Genomic DNA, 20,853 nt, shown 5'->3' with positions numbered 1-20,853 from the left:
AGGAATGAGGATTCTCCGTAGTAACCGTAATAATCTTGATAAATTATATTGTGCTTGATCACTTCTTGAATTGCTAAGGAATTAGGATACAAGACAGTATCAAAAGGTTTTCCGCTAAGGAATTAGGGAAGATAACTCTTGAGATTCGGTAATAGTTCATGTACACTGATATTTCGTAAATAAGGATTAAAGGTTATTGCAAGGCAATTCATACACTTGACCCTAGCATAATTTCCCATATTGTTTTAAAGTCAGTTTTACGCTTTCTATTAATTTGTTATCATTTATCGTTATTTCCAAACAAACAACAAAACCCCCATGTTCTTTTGTTCAATTGAATAGTTACGACAACTTATATTTGCTACGCAGTTCGTGAGTTCGATACTTGGGGATTAATCCCATTATTACTACATCGGTAAAAATAGTACACTTGTTATTTTACCGGTCAACAGAGAAGACAAAAAGAGAAAAGGGAAAGAACAAAGGGGAGCTAGGGTTTGGAGGAGACATTGAAGAGGTAAGAGGGAGAATCCTTATTATTATGGGTTAGTATGATTGAGTCAATTGGTAGATTAATATGATTTAGGGATTTTATTCTTCAATTTCTAGATTTTGACTTGTTTAGGTTGAAATCCCTAATTTTTATGGTTTTGACATTGTTGAATTTTGAAGAGTAATCTTTAATATATAAGATTAATTGTGTTTGAAATTAATATTTTGGTAAAATTGAGGGATAGATTGAGAATCCAGTTTGCTATTTTTATACTGTAGCATCAATTTCTTATACATATATATTGCTATGGATACTGCTACCTAGGAATTATTTATCTATATATACATTGTTATGAATATATTGATGTATATGTTGTACCATTTATATAGATACTGATCGTACCTGATTAGAAGAATCGTCGTAGGCTGCTCGGATTGGATCTTCTAGGAAGGAGGAGGGGGGTGTACCTGCAAGGTACTCCGATGCCAAAGTGAGAAGACGAGCAAATGAGTGCAAGTACTAGCTAAAGGTTAGAAAGAAGTGAATACCTGACCCTCTAGTCAAAGAGGGTATTTATAGCCCCCAGCGCTGGGCCATGATCTCGCTATTGGGTTGGATTCCCAAGCCCAACTAGGAGACTGCCAGGTTTCCTGAGCGGAAATATCGGAGGTGCGTGCACGCCCTCTGTCCTGGTTAACCGCTCCGAAGTTCAAGGAAGACGCGGTCTTTTAGGAGCCACGTGGAATCCGTGTTGTTCGGAGGGTTGGATATGAAGGAGCCCTGCGCGGAGCAGGGTCCTCGGCAACGAAGGTGCTCGTGGGGGATGTTAGTGCCGAGCGTTGGCTCGCGGGGAGCACACGATCATGCCGGGAACCATATGCTCCGGGGATACGGGGCAGCCGAGCATGTCTAAGGTGGGCATCCTAGGTGCAGCGGAGGGTCATGGAGGAATGTGGGCCTCTGAGGTTTACTGGGCCGAAACTATGTTGGGCCTAACCTTGGACCAGTCCAGAACAGGAGCCCCCCAAGTTGGAGCTTTCTGGTCAAGAAGTTGTGACTTTACTTATGCTCGGACCCCATGACCTTGGAAATGCCCGGCGGGATGGCTCCTCGTCTACCAGATGTGTCCGGAGGAACAGCCTGTGGACGAAACGTCGCGCATGGGCGACACGCGCTGACGTGGCATAGGTAATGATGACCTAGGGTCTAGGAGGCGGCGTTTGTCAAGGGACGTGACGCTTCGCCTTCCGAGCCCTTTTCCTATAAAAGGGGGTGAATTCACTCATTTGGGAGTTTTCCTCTCTCTGTTTACTTGCTCGGCTTCAGGCAGACGTTCCTCGGAAGATACTCCTCCAGCTTGTTCAACACACTGTTTGTTACGACAGTCGTCGTCTACCGAAGAGTTCCCCCCAGTCGTCGTCATCATATCTTCACGTAAGTTCGTTTCCCTCTTCGTTGCTTTATTCTTTTCCTTAGGGTTTTTGTGTGCTTTATTTTCGCGGTCTTCGTCATCAACGTTGGCTGGGTCCGACGAGCGGTCGTTGCTTCCTCCTCGGGTTATCTAGGCGATGCCCGGAGGTTAGCGTGGGTTTGTGGACCAGATGATCTTGGCGTTAGACCGTCGCGCCTGTTTAGACCCGATTTTTCGTTGTCGTGTCCCGTCATTTTGTGAGTCCTCGGCTGACGGGCGTCTTTCCTCAATGGGGGTTTAGCCGGGGGCTCCGCCGCTCCTGCTCTACCCTTTCGCTTGCATTGCGGTGGAAGGGTGGATTTGATGAACTGTCGAATTCACTTTCTCCCTTCTGCGTGCAGGTGGATCTGACTCGAGTGCCAGCTCGGAGTCCAGCTCGGAATCTGATTCGTAGAGTAGTGAGTCGGATGATTCGACGGCCACTAGCTCCGCCGTTGAGGTCATCGAGGATCAAAACGCGCCCTCTACGGCTGACAATGACCATGTTGATTCTCCCGGCTCGGACGCCGAGGGAGGGGTTTCCCCAATGCCCTTGTTCAGTTACGACTATACGGTCGCGCTCGACTGGATAGCTGACGAAGCCTTGACGGTCGCTTCTCGATACACCGAGTCTTTAGACGGGGCCTTCAAGGAAGTTGAGGTTCTGGGAGAGGGTGAAGCGCCGAATTACCAAGTGACTTGCCCGTCCCAAGACGAGTGCATATGCTCTCGGTTCAACGGGGACAGTTTTGCGATGTACGAATATGTGTTCAAGGAGCTCGGCTTACGGTTGCCCTTCTCCGACTTTCAGAAATCGATGATGGCGTTTCTAGCTCTGGCGCCGTCCCAATTGCATCCGAATTCTTTTGCTTTTATGTGAGCATTTGAGATTGTCTGTAACTATTTGGGTATTGGCGCCACGACCGCATTGTTCGGCCGGTGTTTTCGCGTTCAACAGCAGGCGGCAAACGGGCGATATAGCTGGGTCTCGTTCAGAAGTGCCGACCGGAAACTCTTCGGGATGTATACTGATTCTGTGAAAGGCTTCAAGGACCGGTACTTTGTCGTTCGTCTGCTCAGCCCGACGGCTTATTCTGAGGTGTCGAATATGGTGGTCGTTCGGGATGCAGACGAGGAGATAGCGAGGGGCGAGGACGGACAGGTAGTAAGGGAATTCTGCACGGCATTCCCGTTTTTCTGGTGGAAGGGCCACTTCTCGTCTCCCCCGAAATACTACGCTTGGGAAGACGGAGATCTGGACGAGCAGGACACAGAGTCATATTCGGCCCTCTGCAAATATGTAGATAGTTTTACTATGTCTCAGTGGGTGACGAAGAATGGGGATCCCGTGTTGGACGAGAATGGTGTGCCGGTTGTGGAGCAGCGGCCTATTAACACTAAGGCTTTGTTATCTTGTCGGACCCCCGAGGAGACTCGGGCGTTGTTAGGTCGTGTCCATTCGCCTTGCTTTGCCTTTTCTGTCCGGTGTTTTTGCTAACTCATTTGTTTCCTTTTTTCTTTGCAGACGCCATGCCAGAGAAGGAAGACACGGTCCTGAAGATGGCTCTGGATGCGAAGAAGATTCGTCAAAAGAAGGGTCGGGGAACTGGTGCTGGAGAGAACTCGGCCTCGGCAGGTTCTCCTCGGGTGAACTTAGACGAGAGGTCTCCCAAGAGGTCTCGTCATACCGAGGCAGGACGCCACGAGCCGTCGAACCTGGGTTCCGAGCGTGCCTTTGTATTGCCTCTTTGCTACAAGGATGGAGGTTATTTTGAGAAGTTTCCCCTGGTCACCTCTCCGGATGAAGCCCGTCGGATCGGCGAGATGGACCCCCCGTCCCTCCAGAAACAGCTGGCGTGCGACAGCGCCGCCGTGATGAGGGTCGTGGGAATGGCCCAAATGTTAGCCAATGGTGGCTCGGGTTCGGCCGAGGCCCTGAAGAAGGCGGAGGCGGCTAGGAAGACTGCCGAGGACAAGATGAAGACCATGGAGGCCGATCGCGAGAAGCTGAAGAAGAAAATAGATGTGGTTCTGAAGCAGAAGGACGGGGAGATTGCGGCGGAGAAGAAGAAGCTTTCCGACCTTCAGCTTGAGTGGGCTCCCTCGCCTGACGAGTTGCCGGACGTGGCTGCTCTACAATCTAGGGCTGAGTTCGTGGAGAAGATAGACAGCCTGAAAATGAGCCTCGCCGACATGGCCGAAGCCGGGTTCGACCGTGCAGTTCGTCAGCTGAAGTTTCTGAACCCTGGCCTGAAGGAGGATAATATTGGGCTTTCTTCGAAGATTGTGGACGGCGTGTTGGTGCCCGAGTCTCCCAGGAGTGAAGAGTAGATAATGTTGTCATGGGCCTGCGTGCCTGTCTTCTTCGGCCTGCGTGCCATTTTATATTTTGTTGGGCTATGCCCGGATTATTTTGGGGCCTGCGTGCCCGGCATATTATTTGTAATATTTGGATATCGCCGGCCAATTTGGGCGGCAGATTTGGTGCTCTACAATTTCATTTGCTTATAACCATTTTGCTTTGCATGTTTGGAAATTTATTGTTGCATGCTCGTATTTTGATAACTGTTGGTTATGCTCGCAACGCCAGGGAATTATCTCAATACTTAGGATATTTTTTGATAATCATTGGTTTATGCTCGGATACACCAGGGAGTTATCCCTATACTTGTAATATTATTGTTTTTTTTTTTGGACTATGCTCGGCCTAGATTGATTGCCTGGGCGTGTTGAGTACGGTCTGGATGCGCAGAGCAGGTGTGCGCTGATAGCGAGTACGAGACCGTGATTGGGGGCCAAGTTCTCGCGGCGTGAACGATCCCATCGCGAGCTGGGGTTCTGCCGTGCAGGTACTTCCACGGAGGGTCTAGGTGTAGAGTCTTCCGTGTGGTCGGTCCTCCCATTTTGTGGGGAAATTCGACCGTTGCTGTCGTGGAGTCCTCGCGTTCGTACCGACGACGCGGGTCCATGCCCGGCTGGCACCCGTGTTGGATACAGGTGTCCGGGGGTGTTAGATTGTGTCTAACTGTAATAACGTTTGAGTTTTTCAGCGTTCCAAGGCCGAGCAAGTTTTACTCCGAGGAGATCCTCGAGGTAGTAGGCGCCATTCTCGGTTTTATCGTAAACTCGGTATGGGCCTTCCCTGTTCGGGGCTAGTTTGCCCTCGCGCGAATCTTTCATATTTCTGCGGAGCACTAGGGCGCCGACTTTGAATTCGCGCTTGATAACTTTAGTGTTGTAGCCGAGAGCTATCTGTTGTTTTAATTTTGCTTCTCGGAGGGAAGATCCTGTTCGGATCTCCTCGACCATGTCGAGCTCTTCCCTCATAGCCTCGTCGTTGAGCTCCTCTTCGAGGGGTGACTCGGTGCGCCGAGAAGGCTCTCGAATTTCCATGGGGATCACGGCTTCGGTGCCGTAGGTTAGTTTAAACGGAGTTTTGCCCGTGCTCGAGTGGGGGGTTATCCTATATGCCCAAAGCACACTATGTAGTTCTTTGACCCAAGCCTTTTTGGCTTCGCCGAGTCTCCTCTTCAGTCCTCGGAGGATGACTCGGTTGGCTACCTCGGTTTGCCCGTTCGTCTGAGGATGCTCGACTGAGGTGAAGTGTTGCTTCGTGCCGAGCTTGGTTACAAACTCTTGAAACTTTCTATCCGTGAACTGGGTGCCATTGTCGGTGACTATAGCCTGAGGTACCCCGAACCGAGCGAGTATGTTTCGTTTGTAGAAACGGAGCACGTTTTGAGACGTGATCTTGGCGAGCGCTTCGGCTTCTATCCATTTCGTGAAGTAATCTACGGCGACCACTAGATATTTGTTCTGGTATGAGCCGACCGGGAATGGTCCGAGGAGGTCCATTCCCCAGGTGGAGAAGGGCCAAGGTGAGGACAAGGACTTAAGTTCGTTATGGGGAGCCAAATGCATGTCGGCGTGACGCTGGCATTTGTCGCATTTACGGACGTGTTCTTTGGCGTCTTGCTGCATGGTCGGCCAATAGTAACCGGCTCTGAGGGCTTTCCTCGCTAGTGATCGGCCGCCGAGATGCTGGCCATTGATCCCCTCGTGGATCTCTTGGAGTATCTCAGATGCTTGCGAGGTGTCGACACATTTAAGGAGAGGGACGGAGAAGCCTCGTCGATACAGTTTGTTCTCGATGATAGTGTACGAGCATGCTCGTATCTTGATAGTCGAAGCCTCCTTTGCGTCGGCAGGGAGTTCGTCCTTGGTGAGGAAGTTATACACCGGGGTCATCCAGCAATGGTCGTCCCCGATAGCGAATACTTGCAGAGCTTGCGCGTTTTTGCTTATGCTCGGTCTGGGCAAGATTTCTTGGATTACCGACTTGTTTCCACCTTTCTTTCTTGTGCTCGCAAGTTTGGATAATATGTCGGCACGTGAATTATGCTCCCGTGGGATGTGCCCGACGTCTGCCTTTGAGAATTTTTTAATTTTCTCTCTGACGAGGGTGAGATACTCGGCCAGTGTGTCATTTTTGGCTTGGTAATCGCCGCTGACTTGGGAAGCGACGAGCTGGGAGTCGGTGTAAATCATGATCTCTCGAGCTCCTACATCCTCGGCGAGACGTAGGCCCGCTAGGAGAGCTTCGTACTCGGCCTAGTTGTTCGACATGGTAAAAGATAAGACCAGGGATACTTCGATGATGAGCCCCTCGTCATTCTCTAAGATAATGCCGGCTCCGCTTCCCGAGTTACTCGAAGCGCCGTCCACGTAGATAGTCCATTTATTTTTGGTGAGAGTCGGACAGTTGGAAATCGAGGTCATCTCGGCCACGAAATCGGCGAGCGCTTGAGCCTTCAGTGCCTTCCTACCCTCGTATTGTATGTCGAATTCGGATAGCTCGAGGGACCATCTTAGCATTCTCCCAGCCATGTCCGGTCGGCTGAGAAGTTGTTTGATGGGTTGGTCTGTCCGGACGACGATGGTGTGGGCGAGGAAGTAGTATCTCAGCCTACTGGCGGCTGTTATTAGGGCCAGTGCGACTTTTTCTATTTGTTGATACCGCACCTCGGGCCCTTGTAGGGCTTTGCTTGTGAAGTATACTGGCTTCTGCCCGTCTTCTGTTTCTCGGATCAAGGCCGCGCTGGCTGCCTCGTTTGAGACGGCCAGGTAGAGATATAGGATCTCGTTGCTATCTGGTCGGGAGAGGACGGGCAGCCTGGAGAGAACTTGTTTGAGGTGGGACAGCGCTTGCTCGCATTCCTCGGACCATTCGAAGGTTGCTTCTTTCCGAAGTAACTTAAAGAATGGGAGGGCATGCTGGGCGGATTTCGCGACGAAGCGGGATAGTGCCGTGAGCATTTCGTTCAGTACTTGGATAGATTTTTTATTGATAGGGGTAGGAAGTTCCGAGAATGCTCGACATTTATCGGGATTTGCTTCTATTCCTCGCTCGGTTAGATAGAAACCGAGGAACTTGCCCGCCCGTACTCCGAAGGTGCATTTCTCAGGGTTGAAACGCATCTTGCATGATCGGGCCTGCTTGAACACCCGTTCAAGGTGCGCTGTGTGGTCGGTGTCTTCTCGAGATTTGACGATCATGTCGTCCATATATACCTCGAGGGTATCGCCGATCTCTTCCCAGAAAACCTTGTTCATCATCCGCTGGTACGTGGCTCCGGCGTTCTTGAGTCCGAACGACATTACGTTATAGTAATAGTTGCCCGACTCGGTCATGAATGCCGTGCACTGCTGGTCGCATCTCGCCATGGGGATTTGGTTGTAACCTGAATAAGCATCCATAAACGATAACAATTTATAGCCGGCCGAGTTGTCGACCAGCCTATCAATATTAGGTAATGGGTAAGCATCTTTGGGACATGCCCGGTTAACATCGGTATAATCAACGCACATTCTCCATTTTCCATTAGATTTTTTGACAAGTACAACGTTTGAGAGCCAAGTTGAATACTTGGCCTCGGAAATAAAATTTGCCTCTAGGAGGTCTTTTACAGCTTTCTCGGCAGCCTCCGCTTTCTCGGGAGACTGCCGACGCCTACGTTGAACTACTGCCTTCACGGCTGGGTCGATGGAGAGGTGGTGGCAGGCGACCTCAGGGTCGAGTCCAGGCATTTCCGCTGCGCTCCAGGAGAACAAGTCGGCGTTGGCTTGAAGACATGCTACGAGCTGCTTCCTCGGAAGATCTGGGATGTCCTTGCCGATCTTTACCGCTTTGTCGGGGTTGTCACCCAGCAGGATGAGGTCGAAGTCCCCGTCTGGGATAGGCCTGACAGGGTGAGTTGTATTCGGCCTCCTTTCTTCGGCATTCTTCAGCTCTTCGTCAGTGAACCGAGCATCCAAGTCGATTGAGCTGACGTTCGGTGGATGTTGATCTTCTTGAGGATGACTGTCTTCGACCCTCGGCTTTTTGTTTGGATCTGATGGAGGGGCGATCAGCTGCAACCCCTTCACGGAGGCGTCGAAAATCCTTATGGCCGCTTCGATGTCTGCGTTGATGGTGACCACTCGTCCTCGCTTTGTGTAAAACTTCATCTTGAGGTGCACGGTGGAAGGGACGGCGGTGAGCTCGGCCAGAGTAGGACGTCCGATGATGCAGTTGTAGAGAGTCTTGCAGTCAATCACCAAGAATCTTGTCTTGACCTTCCTGGATGCTTCCTCTTCCCCGAAAGTGACGATCAGTTCGACGTATCCCCACGGCTTGGTGGTAGCCCCGTTGAAGCCTTGGAGATCGGAACCCACATAAGGAGTGAGGTGCAAGTCGTCCAGCTGGAGTGTCCGGAACAGGTGAGAATACATGATGTCGACCGAGCTGCCTTCGTCGACCAGGACTCGACGGACGTCGAAATTTGCCATTCTGGCTCAGACTAGCAAAGGAATTGTGGCATTCGGCGCTCCGCCGGGAAACTCCTCCAAGTAGAAAGTGATCGGGTCTGATTTCCCTCTAAACTTCCGCAGAGTAGGGGCGAGATCCGAGTTGGTGCTGATCAGCTCATCGAATTTTCTCTTTACCGAGCTGATAGTGAGGGAGCCGGGGTCACCGCCGTTGGAGATGACCATTGCTGTTGGGAAATGCTCCCAGGTGCTGAAGGCACTCGTCACACCGACTGAAGGGATGAAGTCTTCCGGTCGGGTTACGGACAGCGCGACTTGAAGTGGTCTGCTGTCTGGTGAGTTGCCCTCGTCAGAGTTCCGAGGGGCTTCTCTTCGGGAAGGCTCTCCCTTCTTCGTGTACTTTGACAGGCGGCCCTCTTTGATCAGGTTCTCTATGGCATCCTTGAGATGTATGCACTCGTCGGTCAGATGCCCGTGACTTTTGTGATACTTGCAGTATTTGGATTTATCTGTCCCCGGTCTGGTGGAATTTGACTTCGGGGGCCTGATGCTGGAGTTCTTGAACTCGGTGTTTTGGCAGTCGGCCAGGATTTTCTCGCGCGAGACATTCAAAGGAGTGTAGTCGTTGAACCGTCCTGCCGGTCCTCGGCGCTCTTTGGTGTCTCGGGACCTGTCGTCTCTTCTTTTATCCTTTCCCGGGCGCGATCCTGAGTCGTCGAGGTTTGAGATGCGAGCAGCGTCATTGCCCCTCGAAGATTTGATTGCGGCTGCCTCGCCCACTTCGAAGTCGATGAATGCCTTTGCCTTGCGGAGGAGGGCGTTCATAGTGTGCACCTTTTCAATTTTGATGGCCTTCTTGAAGTCGCTACCGGGGAGGAGTCCTCGTTCTAAGAGGTATCTCTTCATGTAGTCGGTCGTCTGCACTTGGACGGCCTCCTTGTTGAACCTTTCGAGGTAATCCCGCAGAGGTTCGTTGGGTCCTTGTATCACGGCCTCGAGATTGGCTTCCGATTTCGGCTGTCGTCGGGAGGCTGTGAAGTGGCTCAAGAAGAGTTCTTTGAGCTCGGTCCAGGAATGGATGGAGTTCGGACGGAGGTTCCTGTACCAAGTCATTGCCCCCTTCCTGAGGGTGGTCGGGAAGATGCGGCACTTGATAGAGCCCCTGACGACGTGATAGTCCATGACCGCTTCGATGCTCCGAATATGGTCGTCGGGGTCAGTGGTTCCATCGTATTGGTCCAACACTGGCGGTTTCTCCATCCCCCGAGGGAGGTGGGCTCTCCGGATACTCTCAGACAAAGGGCTGCGGAAGTCCTCTTCATCACTCGGTCCTGGTGAAGTGTAGTGCCTGTCTCGCCGGGGTCTTCCTTGGTTGTCGTCCGGACTAGTACGGTTGTCCCAAGGAGGACGTTCGTGGGGTTTCGGCGCAGCTTTGGAAGGGCCCCGACGATCCTGTTCGGGGGAGGGGCTTCTCGCTTCAGTGGCTTCTGGCCTCTGGTTCTTCCTGCTCTTTCTCGGTGGAGAGCGGGAACGTGTCCTCCGGCGGCGATATCTTCTTGGTGGAGATCGTGAAGAAGATAGGGAACGCCGGCGGTATCTCCTCGGCGGTGAGCGCAAGGAGGAATAGGAGCGTGACTGGTAGTGCCTCCTCGGAGGGGAGCGGCGTCGTCGCTGCCTTTCCAGCTCGTGAATTCGGTCGTCTTGAATTCGGAGGAGGCTGTTTGTCATTTGTAGCTCTTTGAGCAGGCGGGCGGTGAGGGGGTCAGCGTCCTCGGGAATGTTGAGGGGTTCCTCCTCTTCTCCATGACGGGCTCTCCGCCTGTCGGAAGTGTGGGTGAATGAGGAAGCAGCATGCCCGTCTCTGGGGTCAGTTTCATTCACATTCTGGGGTTGTTCCGTCCCATTGTGTGTTTGGAGCTGCTCGTCTCCCCCATTTTGAACGTGTCCCTCGGGAGGAACTTGGTCAACGTTCTGAACCTGTTGGAGGCCCTGCAGCTGCAGGATGCTATGGATCTGCTTCCTCCTAGGTGGTGAGGTCTCATGCCCAGGCCTTCTCTGCCGGCGGGGGTATGCCGATTTCCTCCCTGCCGACGATGATTCGCTCCCTCGCGGGTGGACTCGTCGATCAGGTGTTGCAGGTGGAAGGTATCAGCACTTGGGATGTTGTTGTTGTCGTCAGCCATGACGATCAGAAAAGGATTAGCTTTGATCTTTGTTTGTTAAAGACGGGGAAGCAAGTTTCCCACAGACAGTGCCACTGATTGTACCTGATCAGAAGAATCGTCGTAGGCTGCTCGGGCTGGATCTTCTAGGAAGGAGGAGGGGGGTGTACCTGCAAGGTACTCCGATGCCAAAGTGAGAAGACGAGCAAAGGAGTGTAAGTACTAGCTAAAGGTTAGAAAGAAGTGAATACTTGACCCTCTAGTCAAAGAGGGTATTTATAGCCCCCAGCGCTGGGCCATGATCTCGCTATTGGGTTGGATTCCCAAGCCCAACTAGGAGACTGCCAGGTTTCCTGAGCGGAAATATCGGAGGTGCGTGCACGCCCTCTGTCCTGGTTAACCGCTCCAAAGTTCAAGGAAGACGCGGTCTTTTAGGAGCCACGAGGAATCCGTGTTTTTCGGAGGGTTGGATATGAAGGAGCCCTGCGCGGAGCAGGGTCCTCGGCAACGAAGGTGCTCGTGGGGGATGTTAGTGCCGAGCGTTGGCTCGCGGGGAGCACACGATCATGCCGGGCGCCATATGCTCCGGGGATACGGGGCAGCCGAGCATGTCTAAGGTGGGCATCCTAGGTGCAGCGGAGGGTCATGGAGGAATGTGGGCTCTGAGGTTTACTGGGCCGAAACTATGTTGGGCCTAACCTTGGCCCAGTCCAGAACAGGAATTGATCTATAGTGGTGTACATTGCTATGGATACTGCTACTGGTTTTAATGTAGTGTCATGGTTCCTATGCATAATTTGCTTATAATATTTATGCATTTAAGTCATTGTAGCAGCTATTGTTTTGTTGGATAGAACAATTTAATAGATACTAAATTGAGGTATACCGTAGTGACACTCTAAGACTTAAATTGAGAGTAACCAAATGAAAAAGAAATACTGTAGCGCGACTAGTTTGGTAAGCCTATATTGATACTTCCATGTTGTTATATGTATATGTTGTTAATGTAATTTGATTCACGTTTAATACTTATACTATATTGTTTCAATATAATAATAATAATAATAATAATAATAATAATAATAATAAGAATAATAATGATAATAATAATGATAATAATAATAATAATAATAATAATAATAATAATAATAATAATAATAATAATAATAATAATAATAATAATAATAATAATAATAATAATAATACATTCTTAAGAGTTTTGAGTTAGGAATTGATCTATAGTGGTGTACATTGCTATGGATACTGCTACTGGTTTTAATGTAGTGTCATGGTTCCTATGCATAATTTGCTTATAATATTTATGCATTTAAGTTATTGTAGCAGCTATTGTTTTGTTGGATAGAACAATTTAATAGATACTAAATTGAGGTATACCGTAGTGACACTCTAAGACTTAAATTGAGAGTAACCAAATGAAAAAGAAATACTGTAGCGCGACTAGTTTGGTAAGCCTATATTGATACTTCCATGTTGTTATATGTATATGTTGTTAATGTAATTTGATTCACGTTTAATACTTATACTATATTGTTTCAATATAATAATAATAATAATAATAACAATAATAATAATAATAATAATAATAATAATAATAATTATAATAATAATAATAATAATAATAATAATAATAATAATAATAATAATAATAATAATAATAATAATAATAATAATAATAATAATACATTCTTAAGAGTTTTGAGTTAGAGATAAATAATTGAGTAATTTGACTAACTAAAATTATTTGTCAATAGAGTAGTTAGAGTTGTCGATAGAGTTATCAATAGAGTTGTTAGAGATGCTAATAAAATTGTCCGAGTTATTGAGTTATTTAAGAGTCGTACTTTTAATTATTTTACGTAACTCTAACATGTTTAGAGTTGTCAGTTTATGATGTCGGTGTTTGCATTCTCGTTGAAACTTTACAAAATTATAACTTTTAAACTGTATCTCCGTTTGAGTCCCCGTTCGAAACGTTAGAAAATAGTGTGATATTCTTTTCAATAAAAATGGTCTTAGAGCAATAGAATGCTAGAAAGTGGAAATGGAATAGAAATAGAAGTGAATTAAATTAATATAGTTTGATATTAATTGGTTAAACTAATAATTAAATTAATTACGATGACTCTATTTAATCAGATTATGTTTGGACTTGGATAACTTATTCGGTTTATCGGTAAATTACGGTATTTTTAGAATTTGTCCGTAATTGTGTTTTTGGCTCGAATTTGCCCGTAATTGTGTTTTTGGCTCAGATTATTGCTATGACAATGATGTTGTTTTGATAATGTGTATATTCATATATATGTGGTAAATGTGAATTGACATGAGATAGTATGGATACTAGTGTTAATTGGATTTTGTGGATCGTAATTGATTAATTGTCCTTTTATATGTGAATGATATGTATGTATTGTGAATGTTGTGTATAATTGGTGGATAATTCATCGAGTTGAATAATTGTGATATACGGAATGTTAAGATGGTAGCGATGATCTTAATTGCATAATTGGTTGGTAATTGTACATTCATTCATGGCATAGTCGGCTTTATTGTGGAAGCGGTGAAACTGTGGGTTCACATGGTAATAGACGGTGATCCTTGAATGGAAATAGACGTAGAATACGTTGATCCTTAATTGGAAACATACGTGGTGGCTTTGATCTTGTCCGGATCGGAAGCGTGGCTTGGATTCTAGATATTGAATCGGAAAGCGGTGAAACGTTGGGTTCACATTGCGGTACCACATGCATAGTGTCACATATCTTGCATTGAGTCACATTAGAATTATGCGATAATTGAATATGTGAAGTTGATGTAGTTGTGATATGTGTATGAGCTTGATAATCAAAATGAGTGATGTTTGAATACATATTTGATTAAATGTGTGAATAGGTGATAATTATGGTTGTGTGCATAATTGACAATATAATATTGGAATTGGAATATTATACTCTTTATACTTGTTGTATACTTGATAACATGTGAAATATAGATCGATTATTATTATCTATATGGTTATACATAGTGTGATTAATTACTTGAATTGTTGATTTAACCATTGTATCTTATTATACTTTCTTCATAATGATTCGTATTCTCACCCTTCTATTTTAATGTTGCCCTCGTTTGGCGACATGCAGGTTCTGGAGTTTAATAGCTCGTGCGTGATCTAGCCGGAGATTCTTCCGTGTTTGTTGGAGATTAGGTAGTGAGTCAATGCTCTGGTCATGTAACACTGGGTAGACTAGTCGTGTTGAACTCATGTTTCTATTTTGTTATGTATTATGTTATGACTTGAGGACCTGTTTATTTGGCTACTTGTTGTTGAGAGGCTTTTGAGCCAAATATTCTGATTATGGTTTATTTTATGTTGAGATGAATATTGAGATATGATCATGGTATGAGACATGAATCATTTTATGAAATTCATGAGTATTTTAGTATTTTGCGCTGTGAATGCATATTCTGTGTGAATTGTAACTAAATGTTTTGGTGTTATTTGAAATGACCAGGTGTATTGTATATTGTAGATAAATCCTGTCGTTTTTTTTTAAGCTTTTAGTTTTTGAAAACGTCGATGTGACGCCCTTTTGAATTATATGCAAACTTATTCTCTGATTATATGCTTATTTATTTGGGGTATAAAAGGGGTGTTACAGCATCCTCCTCCGCCTCTGCGTTCACCACGGCCTTTCCTGGCTCTGCCTCTAGCGTTCAGTGCCCCACCAGTCCTGGAACGATTTCTACGGTATAGAAATGCCTAATGTGTCAGCCTAATCATAGTATCCATCACACGCCTCTGCGCAGACCCCTCAGGGAATAAACCATCTACAATGGCTCCTAGTCCCGTGTCAGCTATCTCACGACACCGAAGAAGGAGATCATGAGTGTGGTCCAATTCGTGGTCTGGTCTGGGTTGATCTCCAGGTGTAGCGGGCAGCATGTATGGGTGCGACACCCAGTAGGACCAGGTGATGTACCCCTCGACGCAGCTCCAGTCACTCTCTGCTCTCGTCGCCCGAGCCTCCTCAGGAACCATGTGATGCTCCCGGTTTGCAAAGACTTCATCTAATTGCCGACGGGTCATGGTGATAGGAGCGGAGACTATAGGGTCGTGAGGTATCGTCTGTGCGTAGCCAAGCTGACACATGATGTAACATCCTATTTTTATTAGATTTAATTAATTAGGATTATTTGATAATTGATAATTGTTTATGTGTTTTATTTAATTATTGTTTGCGCGATAATTATTTGATTGTGTGGTAATATGTTATTTACCTAATTAATAAATGGTAGAATTTTATTTGAAATTAGTTAAATGGGCTTAGTTGAGTGAGAAAGAGTATTAGGTGGGTTAAGCCCAAATGATATAATGAGAGTTAGAAGAGAATTTTATGAGTTAACCTAAATTAGATAGAAAGATAGAAAGAAAAGTAGAGAAGAGAAAAGAGGCAAAAGAGTAGAAGAGAGAAGAGAAGATGATTGTAGATTCTTGAAGCTAGAAGGAGAAATTCAAGAGGTAAGGGTTTGAATACAAATTCTTGTAGAATCTATGATTGGGTAATGTTGTATGTGTTAAAACATGTGATTTCACTTTGGATATTTTCATAATCCATGAGATTTGTGTTGTTTGATGTTGTTTATGCTTGGAATGGGTAGAAATAACATGTAATTCATGATTCTTTACTTGATTCTAAAGGTGGGTTTTGATTTATAACATGTTGGATGAAAAGAATGTAAAAACCTAACTTTGGGATTTGGGTGAAATTCATGGATTTGCATAATTAATGAAACTTTGAGGAATCTAAGGATACATATGGGTTATGTGTATGTTATGTATGTGAAATTCGTGTGCAAATAATGAACTGAACTGTGAATTGAGTGATGGAATGAAAAAGAGGGAACTGTGCTGAGTTTACACAGAAAATTCACTTCTGCGCTGTGTTCGCGACGCGAACGAGAGGTGGCGGCGCGAACTGGATGAATTCTGAAATGATTTGGTTCTGCCTTGTACTTCGCGGTGCGCACATGTGGATGCGGCGCGAACTGAATGCATTTTTGAAAGACCTTGTTTCTGTCTGTTACTTCGCGGCGCGACCAAGGGTTGGCGGCGCGAACTATTTTCAAAAATATTTTCTTGTTTGTTTAAGACTTGACTTGCATACTTATTACTTCTATATGTTCAATATGTATTATTAATTAACTAAATAACATGTGTGAGGTGTAATTGAATGTATTATGTAATGGAATGCTAAATGATAAATGTGTTGAGATTGGATTGAATTGCATGTTGTGTAATGTTGTGCAAGGTTGGAAAGATGTGATTGTGTAGTTTAAGAGAAAGAGAGATCGTCTTAAATGCATGAGTCTTGTTTTGTTGCACACGTACACAAGCATGAGTCTTTGAAAGTGGCAATGTTGGGTAATCTCGCGAAGGTTATTTACTTGTCCCAAACCTAACGAGTACGGGGTTTGAAAGCTTAACGAGTATGGGGCTTTGAGGTGGTTATCTAGTCTAGAGAGAATGACAATCGGCATGACCGGAAATGATAACGGAGGGATCCACATGCATATCGCATAGAGTCACACTTGAGTCGCACGTGTCGGTGTGAGAAGTTGTTATGTGTGATTATGTGGTATGAATGTGTGGATGTGAATTTGATTGATATGCATGTATGTGGAATGATGAATCATTTTATATGAATTAGAGAATGTGATGAGAATGAGATGTATGTGATTAATACATATTTGATGTGAAATGTGAAATATATATGTATGAGTGATATATGTGTATATACGTAAATTGCTAATATATGAGGTTGTGAATTAATGGTGATGATTAATTGTGATTGAACATGTTAACTTTATAATGGAGATAAATACATGTTTTGTGAAGAGTGATGAATTCTTGGAATGTATGCTTACTTATGTTGCATTTCCCATTATTATATCTTCTATTTAGAATTTGAATTCTCACCCTTCTGTTTGAATGTTATCCTTCGTTGATAACGTGCAGGTTCTGACGAGTAGTAGCTTGTCCGAGGATTTAGCCGAGGAGCTCCTGAGTTTGTTATTGGATTAGGTAACGAGTCATATGCTCTGATCATGTAACACTTGGGGGGATTTTATTTAGACTTATGCTTATGTTTGGATATTGCTATTTCCTATGTTTGTTGGATATTCGGATGTATTTATTTTGAGATCTCGGATATGTTGTTTGAGGCTATGTGGCCAAGATTGTGGATTTAGATGTTAATTCGAATTTGGTAGATGAATATAGTATGGGATATATTCATTGAAATTTTAATAGCAATTCAATTGTTTTCCGCAAGCGTTTATGCATAATGTATGAAAGCATGAGATTTACATTGTGTTACAAATATGATCTTTGCATATTAAGGATGTTGGATGTTTTGCTTTAGGTTTTCATTGTGATGAAAATAACATGTGGCGCCCTTTTTCCTTTATGCATGCTTACTCTGTGTGATTGAATGATATAATTGGGGTTAGAAAAGGGGTGTTACATTAGTGGTATCAGAGCATGGTCGACCAGTTGGTCAGAGTCGTTAATATCTTTAATTTCGTTGTATTAGATTTGTGTATCTGACATGATCGATACTGTTTTGTTTGTTTTGGGTTGTTGGTTGTCGTAGGACGACGGTTGCTGGAAGGAATGATGATGCCATTGCTGATGCATTGAGGATGTTGGCTGGATCCCTTGGCCAAATGCCTCAAGCTAATGCATGAAATCGGAATGGTGATGATGATGAGTACCGTGCTTTAGGGAAGTTCCAGAGGAACAATCCTCCTATCTTTGAGGGTGAGCATGAACCGGATAAAGCTCAAGCTTGGTTGAAGGCGATTGAGAAGATTTTTCGAGTCATGAATTGTACCGATGCTCAGAAAGTGCAGTTTGGTACTCACATGCTGGAAAAGGAAGCTGAGGATTGGTGGGGCAATATGGCTCAAAGATTTGATGAGGAAGACATTCAAGTTACTTGGGATCGTTTCCGCGATGCATTTTTGGAAAACTATTTTCCGGAAGATTGCCGTGGAAAGAAAGAAGTGGAATTCCTTGAGTTGAAGCAAGGAAATGGTACCGTGGCGGAGTATTCTGCTAGATTTCAAGAGCTTATCAAGTATTGTCCTCACTACAATACTATGAATGCGGAGAGGTCAAAGTGTTTGAAGTTTGTCAATGGTTTGAGGCCGGATATCAAGAAGGCGATTGGTTATCAACAAATTACCCGTTTTGCTGAGTTGATCAATAAGAGTCGGATTTATGATGAGGATAGTAGGGAGAGTGCTTCTCACTACAAGGCGATGAATGATAAGAAAGGTCAATTCCGTGGAAAGCCATACGACAATAAGAAGAAAGCTGGTTTTGGCGGAAAGCCAAGTGGGGGAGGATCTAGTGCTCCGGTTAAGTGTTTTAAATGTGGAGTTGAGGGACATCGTGCTGTTAATTGTTCCAAAGTCGAGGTAACATGTTTCAAGTGTGGCAAGAGTGGTCACAAAGCAAACGAGTGTAGAAGTGGTTCGAAGGTGACTTGCTACAATTGTGGAGAGCAAGGTCACATTAGCACCAAATGTGATAAGCCAAAGAAGGAACAAGCGAAAGGGAGAGTGTTTGCATTGTCTGGAGCGGAGGCTTCTACCGATGATAGACTAATCCAAGGTACGTGCTTCATTAATGGTACACCTTTGGTTGCTATTATTGATACTGGTGCGACACATTCTTTCATTTCTTTGGATTGTGCTAAGAGATTGAATCTTGTGTTATCTGATATGCGTAGAAGTATGGTTATTGATACACCTGCTATGGGTTCTGTTTCTACTTCTTTTGTGTGTTTGAATTGTTCTTTGAGTATTTTTGATAGAGATTTTGGGATTGATTTGGTCTGTCTTCCGTTAGAACAACTTGATGTGATTTTGGGTATGAATTGGTTAGAATTTAATCGTGTGTATATCAACTGTTTTGATAAGACTATCATTTTTCCTGAGATTGGTGTTAAGGAAGATTTGTTTTTGTCTGCGAAGCAAGTTGGTGAATCTGTTCAAGATGGGGCTGAATTGTTTATGTTATTGGCAACACTAGATGTGCATGAGAGGAGAACCATTGATGAATTGCCAATAGTTTGTGACTTTGCGGAGGTATTTCCTGAAGATGTAAGTGATTTACCACCGGAACATGAAGTTGAGTTCTCGATTGATTTAGTTCTTGGAACTAGTCCTGTATCGATGGCTCCATATAAGATGTCTGCTTCTGAGTTGAAAGAGTTGAAGAGTCAGCTTGAGGATTTGTTGGAGAAGAAGTTTATTCGTCCTAGTGTATCGCCATGGGGTGCGCCTGTTTTGTTGGTTAAGAAGAAGGAAGGTTATATGAGGCTTTGTGTTGATTATAGGCAATTGAACAAAGTGACAATTAAGAACAAGTATCCACTTCCAAGGATTGATGATTTGATGGATCAGTTGGTTGGAGCTTGTGTGTTTAGCAAGATTGATTTGAGGTCTGGGTATCATCAGATTCGTGTGAAGGCGGAGGATATTCAGAAGACTGCTTTTAGGACGAGGTATGGTCACTATGAGTATTCTGTTATGCCGTTTGGTGTGACCAATGCACATGGTGTATTCATGGAGTATATGAATAGGATTTTTCATGATTATCTGGATAAGTTTGTGGTTGTGTTCATTGACGATATTTTGATCTACTCCAAGAGTGAAGATGATCATGCCAAGCATTTGAGAATTGTGTTATCAGTGTTGAAAGAGAAGAAGTTGTTTGCTAAGCTTTCGAAGTGTGAATTTTGGTTAAAGGAAGTGAGTTTTCTTGGCCATGTGATCTCTAGTGGAGGTATTTCTGTTGACCAGTCGAAGATTGAAGCTATATCTCAATGGGAAGCTCCTAAGTCTGTTTCTGAGATTAGAAGTTTTCTTGGTTTGGCTGGTTATTATAGGAAGTTCATTGAAGGATTTTCTAAGTTATCTTTGTCGTTGACTAGGAAAGAACAAGCTTTCATTTGGACTTCGCAATGTGAATCGAATTTTCAAGAGCTTAAGAGAAGGTTGACTTCTGCTCCTATTTTGATTTTGCCAGATCCATTTGAACCGTTTGTGGTGTATTGTGATGCTTCAATGTTGGGTTTGGGAGGCGATTTGATGCAAGAAGGGCAAGTGGTAGCTTATGCTTTAAGGCAACTTAAAGTTCATGAGAGGAATTATCTAACACATGATTTAGAGTTGGCCGCCGTTGTGTTTGTGTTGAAACTTTGGAGGCATTATTTGTTTGGGTCAAGGTTTGACGTTTTCAGTGATCACAAGAGTTTAAAGTATTTGTTTGATCAGAAAGAGTTGAATATGAGGCAACGAAGATGGTTGGAATTCTTGAAGGATTATGACTTTAGTTTGAACTATCATCCTGGAAAAGCGAATGTTGTAGCCGATGCATTGAGTAGGAAATCATTGCATATGTCTATGTTGATGATTCGAGAATTGGAATTGTTGGAGCAATTTAGGGATTTGAGTTTGGTTTGTGAAGCGACGCCTACGTGTGTTAAGCTTGGTATGTTAAAGCTTACGAGTGGTATTCTTGATGATATTAGAGAAGGTCAGAAATCGGATTTAAGATTGGTTGACATTATTACATTGATTAACCAAGGTAAAGGTGATGATTTTCGGATTGACGAGAATGGCATTGTGAGATGTCGTGATCGAGTTTGTATTCCGGATGTTATGGATTTGAGAAAGAGAATTCTTGAGGAAGGGCATAGAAGTGGTTTGAGTATTCATCCCGGTGCTACTAAAATGTATCAAGACTTGAGGAAAATGTTTTGGTGGCAAGGTATGAAGAAGGATATAGCGGAGTTTGTTTATTCGTGTTTGACTTGTCAAAAGTCAAAAATTGAACATCAAAAGCCGTC

The 20,853-nt window shown here is 44.7% G+C and overlaps 1 long non-coding RNA gene across 1 annotated transcript; it reads left to right on the top strand.

Moving 5' to 3' along the window:
- Nucleotides 1-448: 448 nt before the first annotated feature.
- LOC131617149 (uncharacterized) lies at nucleotides 449-14,313 on the top strand. Its single transcript, XR_009288450.1, has 2 exons — nucleotides 449-517; nucleotides 14,074-14,313. It is a non-coding gene; the product is annotated as an uncharacterized LOC131617149 (long non-coding RNA).
- The last annotated feature ends 6,540 nt before the right edge of the window (nucleotides 14,314-20,853 follow it).

The sequence above is a fragment of the Vicia villosa genome, linkage group LG7 (assembly GCF_029867415.1).
Source record: "Vicia villosa cultivar HV-30 ecotype Madison, WI linkage group LG7, Vvil1.0, whole genome shotgun sequence".
Lineage (NCBI taxonomy): Eukaryota > Viridiplantae > Streptophyta > Magnoliopsida > Fabales > Fabaceae > Vicia > Vicia villosa.
This window is presented reverse-complemented; position numbering and strand designations above follow the sequence as displayed.